This window comes from Cnephaeus nilssonii (genome assembly GCF_951640355.1).
Source record: "Cnephaeus nilssonii genome assembly, chromosome: 19".
Lineage (NCBI taxonomy): Eukaryota > Metazoa > Chordata > Mammalia > Chiroptera > Vespertilionidae > Cnephaeus > Cnephaeus nilssonii.
In genome coordinates, this window is record NC_137090.1 from 47855448 (window position 1) to 47872559 (window position 17112).

Consider the following 17112-nt stretch of genomic DNA (forward strand, 5'->3'; position numbering starts at 1 on the left):
AGGTGGTAAGCCGAGCGGAGATGGTTAAACATAATAGCGCAATAAAAATTGGCCATTTGATTAATGGTTTATATCCTTCAAATAAAGAATGATCACTATACTCGCATCCTGTGAGAGTGGTAGGCAGATGTTACTAAATGTGGATGTGGAAGCTGAGCTTCATGCCTTTTCCACTTTACTCTGAGAGACAAGACAGTAGCTGGACCTGAACCCATATTCCTGTGCTGCAACTGTGCCAAAGGACAACAGTGTGTTCAAAGTGACAATGTCAATGAAATGAATCATAAATTGTTACAAATATTGGAGAAGAATAATTTTCAGCTGGAAAGAGCAACGGTGGCTTCTTGAAGAGTGAGGACATTGGGGATGGGTTGCCAAGTGCATTTTAATTGGTGACTACAGTCTCCAATAGGACCTCATGTAACATTGGTTACACGGAGATTCTCTTGCTGATGAAATTCCCCAGGGCAGCCTTCATGTCCCGATTTCTCAGACTGTAGATGAAAGGGTTTAACATTGGAGTCACTGCCATGTACATCACAGTTACTACAGCATCCTTTAGACTGTAGCTAGTCAGAGGGTGGAAATACTTGCCCATGACTATCCCATAATACAAAGAAACAACTGTGAGGTGGGAACCACAGTTGGAGAAGGCTTTGCGCACACCCTTGGTGGGTGGAACAAGTACTAGTAAGACTGTGGAAAAGACACGAACATAGGAGATGATGATACATAGCAATGGCACCGAGAAAACACCAACCCCGAGGTACATCATCTTCACATTAAAGTGGATGTCAGAGCAAGTCAGCTTTAGTAAGTTAGGAGAAGTTGGCCACTTCCTGGTTGCCACAGAAGGACAGGCGAGCTGTGAGCAGATTATGGGGGTGGCAGGGGGTGGTATTAGTGTTTCCAACCACCCAAAAACCAACAACTAGCAGGACACAAGTGTGTGGGCTCATAATCATTGTGTAATGAAGTGGCCAGCTGATGGCCACAGCACGATCATATGCCATTGCAGCCAGGATATAGCTATCTGTGTTAGCCAAAGCAATCATGAAATACATCTGTGCCAGGCATCCTCCAATGGAGATGGTTTCGGTGCTCAAGAGATGGTTGGCTAGCATCTTCGGGATGGTTACAGAAGAGAAGGAGATGTCAACAAAGGAGAGGTTAGCAAGGAAAAAATACATGGGGTGGTGAAGGCGAATGTCAGAGCAAATGGCCAAAATGATGAGCAGGTTTCCGATCAGTGTGATGGGGTAAATGAGCAGGAAGAAGATGAAGAAGAAATCTTCCTGTTCCTGCTGATGCTAACTCCCAGGAGGATAAAATCCAGGCTAGAGGATTGATTATCTTACCTCATTATTCTTTTATTAAGATTGGGGAGAGAAATCCAGAATTATTAGTGAAGTTACTTTGTATAATGATCTTCCGTATCCACCAGTTTTGTCTCATTGATAAGTCACCTCTGCAACTGAGTTTACTAAATTCATAGAAAGCCAGCATTTTGGGAAAATATCCTTGTTGCTCATTGGGACTAATTGACAGGCCTGGACACTCATCTCCAAGAAGTGAGCAACTTTTGAATCAGAATTGCCCAACCTCCCCCATCTCAGTGCCACTACCCAACCATATAGTACTTAATCAATTAACAAGTACTTGATTCTCATATTGCATGAACTAAATACTTTGTTAGGTTTACGGAAAAACTAAAAAAAATCTGTGAAAATGCAATCTTTTAATATATTTATTCAACCTGTAAGACATAATCTATGCTCTCAGGGACCTTCCAACTTAATGGAGAAGCCAGAATCACATGGAAATTTTATTAAATATGATATGGAAATGACAGCATTTTGGAGTCTTTGGCTAAATACACCAGTGCAAAAGGTGTGTTAGTACAAGGACCAGTCTGGAAATTAGGAATTATTCCAGTGACCAACGTCGTAGTGATCCCAGGCCCAACGAGTAAAAGGTATTTGCACTGACACTGACAGATTATAAATCACAAGGACCACAGAGTTATGATCTAGGAAAAACAAGCCTAGTGAATTTCCTCCCCAATATTCCCATTTTCAAATAAGACTTTTACCACCTCCTTTTTGTAAAACTCTCTAATATAGATCATTGCAAAGCTTTTCTCTTTGGTCTTCTCTTTTCTTTTCTTTTCTTTTTTATTTCTTGTGGTGACTCATCCAATTCTACAGTCACTTCATGGACAGCACAGTAAACTCTCAGATCTGTATTTGTTTCTTTGATGTCTCTCTCCCATATTTTTACATTCAGTCATTCTGCCATCATGTCTGCCTAAACTCTCTACTTTGCACATCCAACCTGTAGTTTGCAGGCTGTTGTTCAGGCATGGAACCATATTGTGTGTGTGTGTGTGTGTGTGTGTGTGTGTGTGTGTGTGTGTGTGTGTGTGTTTTAATCACCCGCAGAGAGTTCATTGTGAAACATTGTTCATTTTATGAACCAACAAGTTTGCACTTAATATTTCTAGAGTTAATTCAGGGTTTATTTCTTTGGTTCCCCACATGTGGGATGCTCACAAGCACACACACCCAGTTTATCCTTCACTTTTACATCTAATCTTATTGATTATTTAAAAGCATTGTCACATAATTTAACTTTTCTAGCCACTGTCTCAGAGCTTTAGCTTAGATAATCATCATTTTCTACCTGAAATACTGTAATGTTTCCTTAGCTTATTGGCTATAGATCCCCTCCTCTTTGATCCACTTGTACTCTGAGGCATACTAACTATGGCAGAGCCTCCTAGCTACTTATCCAAACCCATGTTGTTCTCTTCTTCTGGGATGCACAAGTAGACTAGATTTCCCTAGCTCCCTTCCACTGAGGTGTGGCCATATGACTGAGTTTTCAACTGCCAGTTCATCCATGTGTTCCATTTCTGGGCTTCCTCCATACTTGTTTTCCCCTTGTGCATGCTAGATAAAATGGCCAAGGGGATGAATGGGATGGTGGAGTCACATGGTGAAATGAGCTTGTGTCTCTAGTTCTCCACATACCAGAGCCACCCACCACCAAAGATACCCACTGGGACTGTTGCAAGGAGGGACATACCCTTTCATTCTGTTTAAACAATTATACAGTTTGAGATCTATTTATTAACTTTAGCATTTGTTATCTTATATTGTACTATTTAATATCCTCTCCCCAGGGTATCCTGAATAATTCACTATTTTTTCCAAAAAGAACTCTACTCAACAATTAATTAAAACATTATTCTCAACATGTGTGAGTTATGTGCTAGGCACAGGGGATATAGATCTAAGTATATTTTCCCCAAATATAATGAACCTAAAATTTCCAGATTGTCTATCTCCGAACCTAAAAGAATTTGGAATTATTTCCTGGAATTCCTTTTCTTATCTTTGTACAGAATCATAATATCTTAAGGTTGAGAGGGTTCAATAAAGCTAAAGGGCTCAGAGAGCATTGTAATTCCTTTGGTGTGGAAGTATAAGATTTTAGGGCTGTGATTCTTGGCAATATGGCAAAGTAAGCTGATGTGGACAGAGCCCATTCCAAGTAAAGTACATAGAAATTATAAATAAATTTTAAAAATAATGAAATATACATATAACCAAATCTGAAAGAAAGAAATGTGAATATGTAGGTATGAGAAACAAAAGGAATGCTCAGCAAGCCAGAACAGATTCTGTTATGGCCCCTTGAGGTTCCCAACTATTAGCAAGGCCCTAAAGGCAGGGGTCTGGCTTGTAATTTCTCTTTGGTACAGGATATGTGCCCACAGATCTACATGAAGTAGTGAGCTAATTTGAGTTCTCTGTGTAAAACATGCAAGTCCTGCCCTATTTGTAAAGTAACACTAGATTTTTTTTTTTTTTTGGCTATGTTAGAATTAGAAAGCAAAGTACAAAAGAACAAAATTCACAGAAAATATGATTGTCCACAAAGAAAACCCAAGATAATCTCTATATAAGTCAATAATTCCCAAGAAAGACAAGTATCATATGATTTCACTCATATGTGGAATCTAATGAACAAAATAAACTAACAAGCAAAATAATAACAGACTCATAGATAGAGAGCAGGCTGACAGATGTTTGTGTGTAGGGGGGAGCTTGGTAGGGAGTAGGGTAGAAGAATTGAATGGGGGGAAAAAAGAGAATTCCCAAGGGAATCTCTAGAAATATCAGCAAGTTTGTTTCATAGAGACCAATATTAGAAACAATCAACACTGTTCATATACTTAAATAATAATAAATTGGAAAATACAATTTTTATAAAGAATCCTCACAACAGCAATAGAAAATACTAAGGAATTTAGAAATCATTCTAACAAAAGAGGTCCAACTGGTTTCAAAAATTACAAAATTTTACTTAAGGACAAAAATATAAATAAAAGAATACCTTAAAAATGAAGAGATAAGCAATGTTCATGGCAAGACTCAATGAGGTAAAATTGTCAGTTCTCTTGCAATTAATCTATGAATTGGATGCAATCTCAATCGAAATATTACCGGTTTCTTTTAAACATAAATTTTCGCATGCAGAAGAATGAGGAGCCATAAAGAGCTAAGACACGTTAGAATAAGGAGGGAGTAATGGTCCCATTAGGATTCAAGATGATTTGCTATGGAAATTCAAACAGTGGAATAGTGCTGATGTCAGGAATGAAAATTAGACCTATTAACAGATGATAGAGTCAGACCCAGATCAAGCATTTATTAGCAGAGGGCATATGACATGGCTTGGTTTAGAAATGGGCAAGGAATGGAGGGACTGACCATGAAGTAAAGAGTGCTGGAAAAATAGGATACCTATATATGAAAAATAACCCTTAAAAGATCAATTGCGAAAAGCAAACCTTCAAAAAATGTAGGGGAACAGGTAAGCATATCAAATCAAGACATTGTTTCGCTTACACTTATACAGTGTTATATGTCAATTATATCTCAATTACACTGAAATAATTTTAGAGGACAATATGTTTATGATACAAGAAATGTAATTTCTTAAACCAGCACAAAACACACAAAATGTAAGAAAAAATTCTTACACATTGACTACTTTAAATGAAATTGAAAACATCTATCTAATAATAGAGTAATATGCAAATCATCACTCTGCTACACTCACAAACCACGCCCACCAGCCACGCCCCAGCCACGCCCACCATCCAATCTGAGTGAGTATGCAATTAAACTGAAAACATGGCGGCAGCCCCGCCCCCAGCCCCTCCAGGTCTCTGGGAGTTGGAGAAGTCAGGCGCCAGTGCTCCTGAGGCTGGCTGCAGCCACAGAGACCAAGAAGCCGCCTGCCCCATGATGCCAGGCTGCAGCCAGCCTCAGAAGCCTCAGGTCCGCCTGCCCAACGTCCTGGGGAGACAGAGAAACTGGGCCCCAGCGCCTGAGGCTGGCTGCAGCCACGGAGACCAAGAAGCCACCTGCCCCATGATCCCAGGCCTCAGTCAGCCTCAGAAGCCTTAGGTCCGCCTGCCTCACATCCACCTGTCCCACGTCCTGGGAAGACTGAGAAACCGGGCCCTGCGCCTGAGGCTGGGTGCGGCCGGGAGACGAAGAAGCTGCCAGTCCCATGATCCCAGGCTGCAGCCAGCCTCAGAAGCCTCAGATACGCCCGCCCCATGTCCTGGGGAGACGGAGAAACCGGGCCCAGCATCTGAGGCTGGCTGCAGCCACGGAGACCAAGAAGCTGCCTGCCCCGTGATCTCAGGCCTCAGCCAGCTGGAGAAGCGGTTCACCCCACGTCCTGGGGGAGACAAGAAACCAGGTGCCAGTGCCTGAGGCTGGCTGAAGCCTGGGAGTTGAAGAAGCCGCCTGCCCTGTGATCCCAAGCTGCAGCCAGCAGCAGAAACCTCAGGTCCGCCTGCCCCACCTCCTGGGGAAGACTGAGAAACCGGGCCTCAGAGCCTGAGGCTGGCTGCGACCTGGGAGATGAAGAAGCCACCTGTCCCGTGATCCCAAGCCGCAGCCAGCTGGAGAAGCCGCCCTCCCCACGTCCTGGGGGAGACAAGAAACCGGGTGCCAGTACCTGAGGGTGGATGCGATCTGGGAGACGAAGAAGCCGCTTGCTCTATGATCCCAGGCTACAGCCAGCTGTAGAAGCTGCCCACCCCATGTCCACCCGCCCCACGTCCTGGGGGAGATGGAGAAACCGGGCCCCAGTACCTGAGTCTGGCTGCAGCCCGGGAGATGGAGAAGCCGCCCACCCTGCGGTCCTGGGCACGAGCACCTGCGGCTGGCTGTGGCCTGGGAGACAGAGAAGCCGCCCACCCTGCAGTCCTGGGCACCAGTACCTGCGGCTGGCTGTGGCCTGGGAGACAGAGAAGCCACCCACCCTGCTGTCCTGGGCACCAGTAACTACGGCTGGCTGTGGCCTGGGAGACAGAGAAGCCGCCCACCCTGCGGTCCAGGTGCCAGCACCTGCAGCTGTCTACAGCCTGGTAGATGGAGAAGCCGCCCACCCTGCAGTCCCGGGCACCAGCACCTGTGGCTGGCTGTGGCCTGGGAGACAGAGAAGCCGCCCACCCTGCAGTCCTGGATACCAGCACTTGCAGCTGCAACACAGGCGAAGCCCCCTGTCCACCATCCCCTAAGGCTGCAGCCAGCCTGGGCACCTATGGTTGACCAGAGGGAGGGAAGCCCGGATCCTGGGTGCCTGTGGTCAGCTGGAGGAGGGAATCCTGGGTACCAGGTGTGGGCCGAGACAGAGGTAGTTAGGGGAAATCAAGCCAGCAGGGGAGCAGTTAGGGACAATCAGGCTGATAGGCAGAAGCAGTTGGGGCAATCAGGCAGGCAGGTGAGCGGTTAGAAGCCAGCAGTTCTGAATTGTGAGAGGGATGTCCAACTGCTGGTTATCCCATGAGGGGTCCCAGATTGGAGAGGGTGCAGGCCAGGCTGAGGGACACACTCCCCGCTGCCCCCCAGTGCACGAATTTCGTGCACTGGGCCTCTAGTTTATATAAAAAAGACAATATAAAGAAAGAGGAAAGATTAGTCTTGGCCTGGAAAGAGGTGTCTGCTATACATATAATCAACGAAGCACTAGTATTCAGAACACATATGAGTCTCACACACTGATAAGAAGGGGACCAAAGCCCTAACCGGTTTGGCTCAGTGGATAGAGCGTTAGCTTGCGGACTCAAGTGTCCCAGGTTTGATTCTGGTCAAGGACATGTACCTTGGTTGCGAGCACATACCCAGTGGAGAGTGTGCAGGAGGCAGCTGATTGTTTCTCATCAATGTTTCTAACTCTGTATCCCTCTCCCTTTCTCTCTGTGAAAAATTAATAAAATACATTTTTTAAAAGAAGGTGACAAAAAATACAGTAGGAAATAATGGGCAAAAGGTTAGAACAGACAAGTCAGGAGAAGAAAAGGGTACAGCCAATAAACAAATGAAAAATGTGAAGTAAAAACAAAACTTAACAAGGAATAATGGAGAAAACACGCACAAGTGGAAAATCAGCCTAGAAAATAAGTTTGTGGTTATACTGTGGGGAATTTTTAGTATGGACTGGATTCCTTGCATACTAAAAATTAGGACAGTTGATGTAAATTGAACTACACTTTTTTGATAATAGAAATATGCAACCGTTTGTTTAATACAAACTTAGATATTTTGACAATATAAGATGACTGATGAGTAAGTCAACATTTGAATGACAATCTGGTGCAAGGATGATCATAAGTTGATTAAAAAGAGAATTAATATATGTAAGAAAAAGCTGCACCAGATAAGAAGTGGTTGGTATAATCAATATGAGAACTAAACACACAGGGAAACAGAGAAGAGAAGTTTCTGAGCACAGGATCTTCATGTTCTGCAGTGTCATCATGGAAGAGGTGATTTCTGCTGAAAGACTGAGTTGAGAGTTGAAAGGACCATAGGCCTACAGGGAGAGGAGTCAGGTGAAGCATCAGCATGAATGATAGAGACAGAATGAGAGCCCTGAGTTCACTGGAATTAACCAAAGTTCCCAGGTTGTGCTGAGCCAACGAAATCTTTTTTTCCTGGAAAGTATTTATGTTCTGAGTGTGACAGTGCTGAGGATAGGTTTTCAGCGACACAGAGGCCAAATACTTCCCCTTAGCATCATGGGTAAAAGAAACACACACACACACACACACACACACACACACACACACACACAGTGTGCACAGTATGATCCGTCCAGACTTCCCCTGGAGAGGAAAAGGCGTGACACCCTGAGGACTAGGATTTCCCATTGGCACAGATAAGGGACCCCACTGGAAGCTGATTTCCATCTGCCTGCCCTGTCCTGTGGTGTGACCATGACAGGACTGCTAGGTTATCTAAGACCCAGCAATGTCTTTCTGTCCCGGGGGTATGTGGGCTGCACAGGGATGGCTCACAGAGGTGGCCTAGCTGGGACTGGTTTGACCCCGGCCACCTTGTGTTACCTGAGGCCATATTCTAGAAAATGGCCAGCAACATCGGGGACAAGGCTTGAACCAATGTCTGCACCATCTGGAAAACCTCTCACTGCGCGGTCTCCGGAAGCAAGAGCACCAATCACTGGGAACACAGCAAGAGAACATCTTTCAATGGCAAATGCCTCTTGGCAAGTGAGCTGCCTGTGGGGCTAGAGGTGGGTGCCTGGTTATGGGGTGTCCAAGTTCTATTGGAAAGTGACCTCAGTACCTGGGATTGTCTTGCCTGAGTCCCCTCATCTCATGACAGCTATGCAAATAGCCCTGTGGGCACTGTCTGCAGACATTCTTCCCCATGAAACACCTGATCTGTACACAGTGGCACCAGTACACTCCTCTCCCCAGCACCTTAGAACTTCTGGTTGCAGCCAAGGTCCCAGATTTGAGGAGACAGACCTGGGCTCAGACTCAAGCCCTCATTCTTACCTCTTCTGGATCCTGGATAAGTCATTGTGCCTGTCAGGGCCCATCTCTCTCCTGCCTGCACAATGGGTTACAAATAGGTTGAGAGTAATATTCTAATCTTCTAAACTGTATGTTGTTTAATCAGAAGGCTTCCATCAACATGCTTTGGTTGTTGTACTAATTTTTTCAACCAGACATATGGCACTGTGATGTAGGCCTATTATCCCCAAACTTCCCTGCCCCGTCCTGGAGTCCAAGGGCTGGGACCTTGTCTGCCTTTTCTCTCTTGGAACCCAGGGCCTGACTCAGTAGGCAGTGCAGACTCCCTGAAATGCCAGACCTGGGACAAAGCCTGTGTCTTCCTAGTGTGAAATGACAGGACAATGACTTCTACTAGAAGGCACTCCAAAATATTGACTCTAATCGATTTTATTTTGGTCTAAAGGCAAGCCCAGACAAAGGCTCAGTTGGTGTCTGCTTCTATTGCTGACAGAACCATGAGCCCCACAACACGTGTGCCATGTCTCACTCGTCCACTGGAGGGCAGTGCACTTGCAGCTCATGACAATGACCTTTACCCACTTTCAACTTTGACAAGTTCGCCTTCTTCAGAAGGAGCTTCATGAACTTCAAGGATTTCTCTAAGGAATATCCATTCGATTTCTTTTCTTAGATTTAATTTGGAAGCTAATATAAATTCCCTCTAAGTAACAAAAATAAGATGATCCACTACCTGGCAGCTGTCACTTGTGACACAGACATGTACAATCATGTGTCCCACCGTGTGTGCACCTCTATCCCTACCTCTCTCCCTGCAGCCATGTATAAAGATCTTTCTCTGTAAAGTGTCTTTGACCTTACATGTGATGTATTAGAGACAGCTGTCAATCCTGTACCCCCATCTTGGTGATAGGGATCTTTGGGCAGCAAGTGGTCCACTCATAAAATCATGGAACAGACTCTGAATCCTGGGAGACCTGAGGACAGTGACCGGCAGGAGATCTCAGCAGCACCAGGCTGGCTGCTTGCACATCTCTGGTTAGAGGTGTGTGACTGTGCGAGGTCTATACCCCCTACAAGTGTGTCTTCTGAGATAGGAACCTGCAGGTCAGTTTTTTCACCGGTGCAACCCCCAAGGTCTTGCAGGGGCACAGCAGGCATCTTAGTACTTATGGGAAGAAAAACCTGTGTGATTGAAGGGGCTTCACCTCCAGGCTCAACAACTGTCCCATAACCTGAACTCTGTGACAGTTACCATCGTCTCGCCCACCCACCCTCAGCTCAGCGCCTGCTCTGTTCACAGAGAAATGAGGCTGTTCTGACTTGGCCCCTATTCCTCCCTATTGGAACCTAAAATTCTGCTCACTGTCAACTGCCCTGATCGCCACTTTCATGGCCCAGAGGAACTGGACCCATCACCCTGTCACCTTAAGCCTAGATGTGGGGCTGTTCTGAGAAAATGATCAGTCCCATATTTGAGGAAAGGGACAAGAGTGAAGACATGTTCAGTGTTCTGAGTGTCTGTCCTTGGTGGGGGCACAGCCATGGATGGCCACAATCAGAGACACGGAGCGGCACCCTTTTGGAAAACCAGTCAGCTCAGGTCACCCCGAGGCCTCCAGAGATGCCCAGGATCAATAAAGTGTCTCCTCTCCCAGATATGGCCTCTTTGCTGCTTTTCTTTGCCTACATATGCCGTCAAAACTGCCACTTCTGGGCGAGTCTCATTGTGGGATTTGCAGGGGCATTTACCCAGGAAGGTGCCAGCAGGTACCCTCTCTCTGGCCTCCAGCGTAAGTGACCCTCTCTCTCAGCAGGGCCTTTTGTCCACAGCTGCCCCTGCTCCCTAGTACAGCCAACATGCCAGGTCCCAGGGGTGAGCAGGTCTGCATCTGAGAATCCGGGGACTGCAGTGAGTGAGCAGGAGCCCAGGTATCAACATGGCGCCTCGTGCCTGCCAGATTCTTCCCCAGCATGACGCTGAGGACAGAGGGGAGAGGGCATAAGTGAAGCAGGGCCTCCGTGGAGGTCATTGGGGACACGTGGGCACTGGGAATGAGACACTCAGCTGTGCTGAGAGACCTGGAACCCTACTCCTGTGTCCTAGGCTCCTGAGCTGTGTCCTCTAAGTGTGCATTTAAGACTGTGTGGCTGTCCCTCTGGAGGTGAAAGAGTCACCCTGTTAGCTGAGCTGATCCTCACAATGGTTTGTTAAAAGCCAGGAGCTGGGGCCCTGGGGAAACCACTTGGTGATGGTGCTCCAAGTGTGAGGAGTAAAGCTAGGCCTGGATTCCAGACAACCTCGGGGTTCCCACTGAGCAGACAGGACTAAAAGGAAGCAGGGAGGAGAGGGCACTGAGGAAGAGTGGAGAGCTCATGCTGAGCATCCTAAATGACCGGTCCCTTTATCTGTCATCGGAAGGGTCATGTCATTACCGTTGGACTTTTCAAGGTCATAAAGGCTGCACAGAGCTGAGGATTTCAGAAACAAACAGGACACAGGGGCTACCTGAGCAGCGCTGGCTCTCCCCACAGGTGGGGGTGTCTCCGTGGTGCCAGCAGGCCAGTCAGCACTCACGTGTATGCACAGGGCCACTTCCCGACATGCTTCTGTTGCTTAAGGAGCCCCGCTCCTTGAGACCCCTTCATCCCGGTGGGTCACTCCTACCTCCTGCCAGTCTCCTACTAACGCCTCAATCAGGCCACATTCTTTAGGGACAAATTTGGCAACATTCTCCAAAATCTTCTTCTGTCCAACCTGCAGGAAACTCAGTACTTGTCCATGAGGTTGCCGCCTCCACCTCCTACCTCACTGTTTCATTAGCACCTCAGTGCTGAGACCATCACCTCCCTCCACTTCAGGGACATCCTGACCTCACCGTACTCTGCAGCTTGTCATCATTTAGGGCATGTCTGACTTCTCCCCGCCTACACCTCACTCTCCCCTTACTATTGCCCCTTCCCTTTCCCTTCTCATTCCACCTGCTCTCAAACTCAGGAACATCTGCTTCCCGTCTCTCCTCCTGCACCAGGACCATCATGCCAGGGCTAGGAACCATCATGCCAGGGCTCCCAGAGTTGATGTCTGACTTGTTCTCTGCTCAGCCATCCCTGTTCCTGTCCTGGGAACCAAGCACCTGATGATCCCAGTACTTGCAACCCCAACCACCACATCCCTTATTGTTTCCTGACTCAATTCCGTTTTTCTAATTCTTCCCTCTGCCTGAAATGTCTCTCAATGCCTGGCTTGCCTGCTAAAAATCCTATATCTCCACAGACTAGAAATGGCAAGTTCTCTTTAGGTACTCTCTTTGGAAGTAGACACACAATACTTCTCCATAAAGAAATGTCCTCTTCCTGTCACTCTAAGCCCATTTGTGCTTTGGGAACCGCATGACATAATTGTCCTCATATATCTGTATTCCAACGAGAATGGTGATGGAAAAGACGTTAGCACCACTGGTCCCTAGTACTTAGCAGTTCCAGCACACAGGACTTACTCTAAAACCATTTTTTTGTTAAAATGTATTTCTTCAAATTCTGGTCCCTCCCATCTACTGTTACCAGCAATCCTAAATGTAAAATGACCCATGGCCTCTTTAATCCAGCCTTTGTTTAATCTCATAATTATTTCCTCATTTCCCATGGCACAGGAAAAATCAGGATAAAGTGAGTAGTCAGATACTTACTCATCTTCTGGTTTGCTTTTGGAAACCCATCCTAAAGAGGCTTGTTTGTGATCCCCAGAGAGACTCGTGTTCTCAATGATTTTGGAACCAGGTCAACCGTAGGACTCCTCATATCCCACTAGAATTTCCTTAATACCCGTGTCAGCCCAGAGAGGTGTTTATCTTGAGGGCATGGACTGTGCCTGGTCCAAAGCTTATTCCCATTAGTCCTGAGACATTGCAGCTTCTTCCAGGGCAAGGTGCCTAGAAGGGTGTTAGTGCCTTCTCTCCAGGGTGGCTTGGAGCACAAAGAGGACTGGTGAAAACGGAGAAGCCAGGAAGCATCCACAACCTTGTTCAGCTGTGAGGAGTGAGAAAGAATGGCCACTGGGCTCTGGTGAGACAGAAGAGCATCAGGAAAAAGCCCAGCTGAACCAGAGCTCAGGGGCTGATGGTGGAGAGAAGCTCTGACCCCAAAGGAGATTTGGAAGCGGTGCATGTGGAGGAGATGAGTGTGGACCTTGGGCCCTAGGACATTCCCTGCCCCTCTTCAGTGCTATGGGCCAACAGAGGAGATGCTCAGAATGCTGTTCAGTGTGCGTGGAGCAGGGTGGAGTTTCTCTCCAGGTGCAGGTGGCAGTCAGTGTTCAGGAACTTTTTGCTGCAGGTTAAACTCTACAGCATTCTGCAATGTGGAAGACAGGGGGTGCTAAAGACCATGCTTCATTTATGTGCTGGTGGGAGATGAAGTCAAAGGAAATGTGGGTTCCCAAAGGCAGCCCTAACATAAAGGGTCCCTGCCCTGACACTCTTCGGTCAGTTTCACCCAAAGTCCCATTGTCCTGGACCTCAAGAACGTCCTATTCATAGAGCAGATGGCTCCTGAGACACTATTTATTCCCAACCGATGACTCATAGTAATACCATGGAGGCCCAGAAGAAAGACTTGCTCAAGGCAATGAAGATTGATAGAGTTAAATTTTATAGAATCTAAATTAAATTTATATTGAAGAGTATTTCATTACATTTCTTTAAAATAGACTGTAGGTTACTAAATAGTATGAGAAAAATACAGTAACATTGTAACCGTATACAAAATAAACACAAATATTTTCAAACTGTATATAAAGGGGTTGTGGGAGCCCCATCTGCCATGGCAGCTGACACACACTGTGGCATAATGCCTGGGACCGCAGGCCTCCCAGGAGCTGAGGTGAGTTGCTCACAAGCTGCAGGTGGTTCCACATCTGGAAGTTCAGTTACACCTGTGCCTTGAGCCTGCTCTGGCTCTGGAGAGGGCACCACAGTTGGCGTATCCTCTTTAGGTGTTTCTTGATCTTGCTCTGAAGCTGCTTCTGTAGATCCAAGAAGAGAACATGTTAAACCATGAGTGCCTTTTGTGTGCCTTCCAAGGAAGGGAACCTCCCATCTCCATCACTGAAGTCTCAGTTCAAGCCCCCACCCCCAGGAAGTCCTCCAGTCTGCAGGCCAAGGGCACTCACCTGAGCAGCTCTGTGCTCCTGCCTAACCCCAGCCTCTGGGAGCTCTTCTCTGTGTGGTCCAGCCGCACCCCTCCCCACTCCCCAACACTTCCCAAATCCGCATGCACAGCTCTCTTTGACTCCCTCCCTTTTTTCTAGCAGAAGCCTTCAAACCTCTGCCATCTTACAGAAATCCCAACATATGTGGGATTCAAGGTGTTGCCACCTTCTCCAAGTCACAGTCCCCATACTCCCCTTAAGTCTCTGATCCAAAGCCCAATCACTTTTTCTGCTGGTCCAGAGATCCACATTCTACTTCAAAATATGAGAAGATGCGGCGATACTTTGAGGAAGAAGTCACATGACTGTCCTGTGGACGCTACCTGCCTGTTCAGCCTGGTGTGACTGAATCACTCCTGACTAGAAGGAAGCGCTGGAGTGCAGTCCTGGGGCCAGGGCATTTGCTGAATGAATGAGCCCAAATGAGCCCCATCTCAGATAGCTGGGTGAGCCTGGGGTCCCCCTGCTCACCCCTGGGATTTCTAATCTGGCTTCACCCAGGACAGGGACCCCTAATGGAATCTCCACTCTCTTTATCACAAAAGAAAATAGCTTAACCTAAGGCCTGAGGAGAATCACAAATAAGGCAGAAATTTTGTTAAGAAGAAGACAAAATGGCCAATTAGAACAACCACAGCCCCTCCAGCATACCTCTGCAGTGTCCAGGCACCCAGAGGGCCTTTTCCCAGGAGGAAGCCCTCTTTCCGAGTCCCTACAATAACCCTATGAGGCTGGGCCTAGGTTCTCCCCATGGTTAGAGAACCAAACACTCAGAGAGATTCAGTGACTTGAAGACTAACAGCAAGCAGGTGGCTGAGTGACCACTGTGCTGTGGAGGGGCAGGGCTCACATGGTACATGGTTGGTCCCACCCACGTTGGGTAGTAGCAAATGTTTTGTATTAAAACAGAAGGGTGAGTGGGGACGAATGTGGGGACGCTACCCAGGAAGCTGGGCACCAAGTATTTGATCAGTTCATCAAGTTACTGTTCCTGAGCAGCCTGCACTATACATTCTCAGCCCTGTGAGGGTCAAGTTTATTTGGAAGCCTGAGAGAGTGGTGTTGGGGTCAACCTGGAGGCCCAGGGCTGAGCCTACTGGCCTCCATGTTGGGCTCAGGATGCCCCAATGGGAGGACATTCCCTGGCCTCTGGCCACCCAGCTCTGAGTCTGGGCACAGGGGGAGCCAGCTCCCTGGGAAGCAGAGTCCTGGCTACAGGAAGGGCAGGTGGAGAAGGTGAGGACAGTTCTCCCTGAATGGGTCAGGGTCCAGAAAAACAGACTTGCTCCAAGCTCTGAGGGTTAATAGGGTTAAATTTTATAGAATCTAAATTAAGGTTATATTTGTGAGTATTTCATTAAATGTTTTCTACAATACATTCTATGTTAATAAATATCATAAAAAATACAATAAAATTATAAAGATATGTAACATCAACAAAAAACATTTAACACTACATCTAAATGGGGGTGGGGGGTGCTCTCTCTGCCATGGCAGCTGACACGTGCTGTGGCCCAGGATCTGGCCTCGCAGGAGTTGGGTGAGATGCTGCAGGTGGTTCTTCTGCCTCTTGAAGTTCAGTGAAAGCTGGGCCTGGATCCGGCTCTGGCTCTGGAAAGGTCACTAGGGTGGCGTTGCCTCTGGAGGGTTTCCCTGATGTTCCTCAGGAGCTGGTTCTGCAGATCCAAGAACAGGACATGTTACCACCCTCACTGCCTTTTGTGTGCCTTCCAAAGGCACACTCACCCACACCACCCCCGGAGGCCGCCGCCTCCTCCTTTCTCGGCCTCAGTGGGCTCAGGTGCTCCGCCTTGAATAGAGCCACTGGGCCTGGTTCGGCAGGTCAGGGACTGGAAAGTTGGGTCTACGGAGGCCAACAGCATCATCAGACTGAGAAATTCTGGAGGTACTGGTCCAGCCAGATGCCCAGGATGCAGGAGATGGCCCTGGGGAGAGAGAGAGGTGGGCAGCAGAGTCTGAGGTGTGCACGTTCCTTCCACATGGCCCTCCCAGAGGTCCTTTGCCTCCTGCTCCTGCCCATCCAGAAGCCAGACCTACTGCTTGTCCACCTTCAACCTGGAAGTCCGGGCAGAGACGCGCCTGGTCACTCAGGAGGGGCTGGCAGAAAGCACTCCTAACTGACAGCTCTGGATCAATGAGGGAACCACCTGTCCCCTTCTTCAAGGGAACCTGATATGCTCTTTCAGTGTCCCTGATCCCTCCCATTAGGACTGAGAGGGCTGGTGTCCACCCTGTTCATGTCACCCATTGGCACAGAGTACGAGTTTCAGGAATACTGACCAATGAGCGAACAAACGAACCCCAGGGCCTTCCTATCACCTCATACTTTGGCTCCTGCTTCTACATGCTGCCTAATTCACTAGCTGTCCTGTGTGGTTCTTTGCCTCCCACTAAAATTCAACTCCCACAGGGTGGGGTACACCTGCCAAGCTGCCACTAAGGAGGTTATACCAGATTGGTGAGCAAGGTCCCAGGATATGGGTGCAAGCAGGGCTGGGATTAGGAGCGGAAGGGTATGAATTTTCTGAGGGGCTGACTCTCTCACTGAGCTCCCACTACTTGCCCACACCACCCATATTCACATGCACAGCTCTCTGACTCGTGTCCTTATTTCTAGGAGAAACCCTCAGACCTCTAACCTCTTGCAGAAATCCCACCATGAGAGGGATCCAGGGTTCTGCCAGCACCTTGAAATCACAGTCCCCATACTCCCCTCCTGGCTCTGACCCAAAACGGACTCACCTTTTCTGCTGGAACAGAGGTTCACCTTCCTCTTCACAATACGGGAAGATGCAGCCATAGGGAGATTAGTCCAGGAGGACGTCACATCGGCAGTCCTGTGGGCACTACGAGCCTGTGCAGCCTAGTGTGACAGAATCGCTCCCGACTGGAAGGAAACTCTGGAGTGCAGACTTGGGGTCTGCTCTGTGCGATGGATTATGCTAAGTGCCTAGAGATGTGTCTGCACATGGCTGGGCTTCTAATATATTTGCTGAATGAATGAGCCCAAACC

At 47.5% G+C, this 17112-nt stretch overlaps 1 pseudogene across 1 annotated transcript; it reads right to left on the reverse strand.

Moving 5' to 3' along the window:
* Nucleotides 1–430: 430 nt before the first annotated feature.
* LOC307115736 (olfactory receptor 1A1-like) lies at nt 431–16899 on the reverse strand (annotated as a pseudogene). The gene is made up of 2 exons: nt 16842–16899; nt 431–1353 (listed from the first exon to the last, which is right to left on the reverse strand). The product of its transcript is annotated as an olfactory receptor 1A1-like (transcript).
* Nucleotides 16900–17112: the final 213 nt, after the last annotated feature.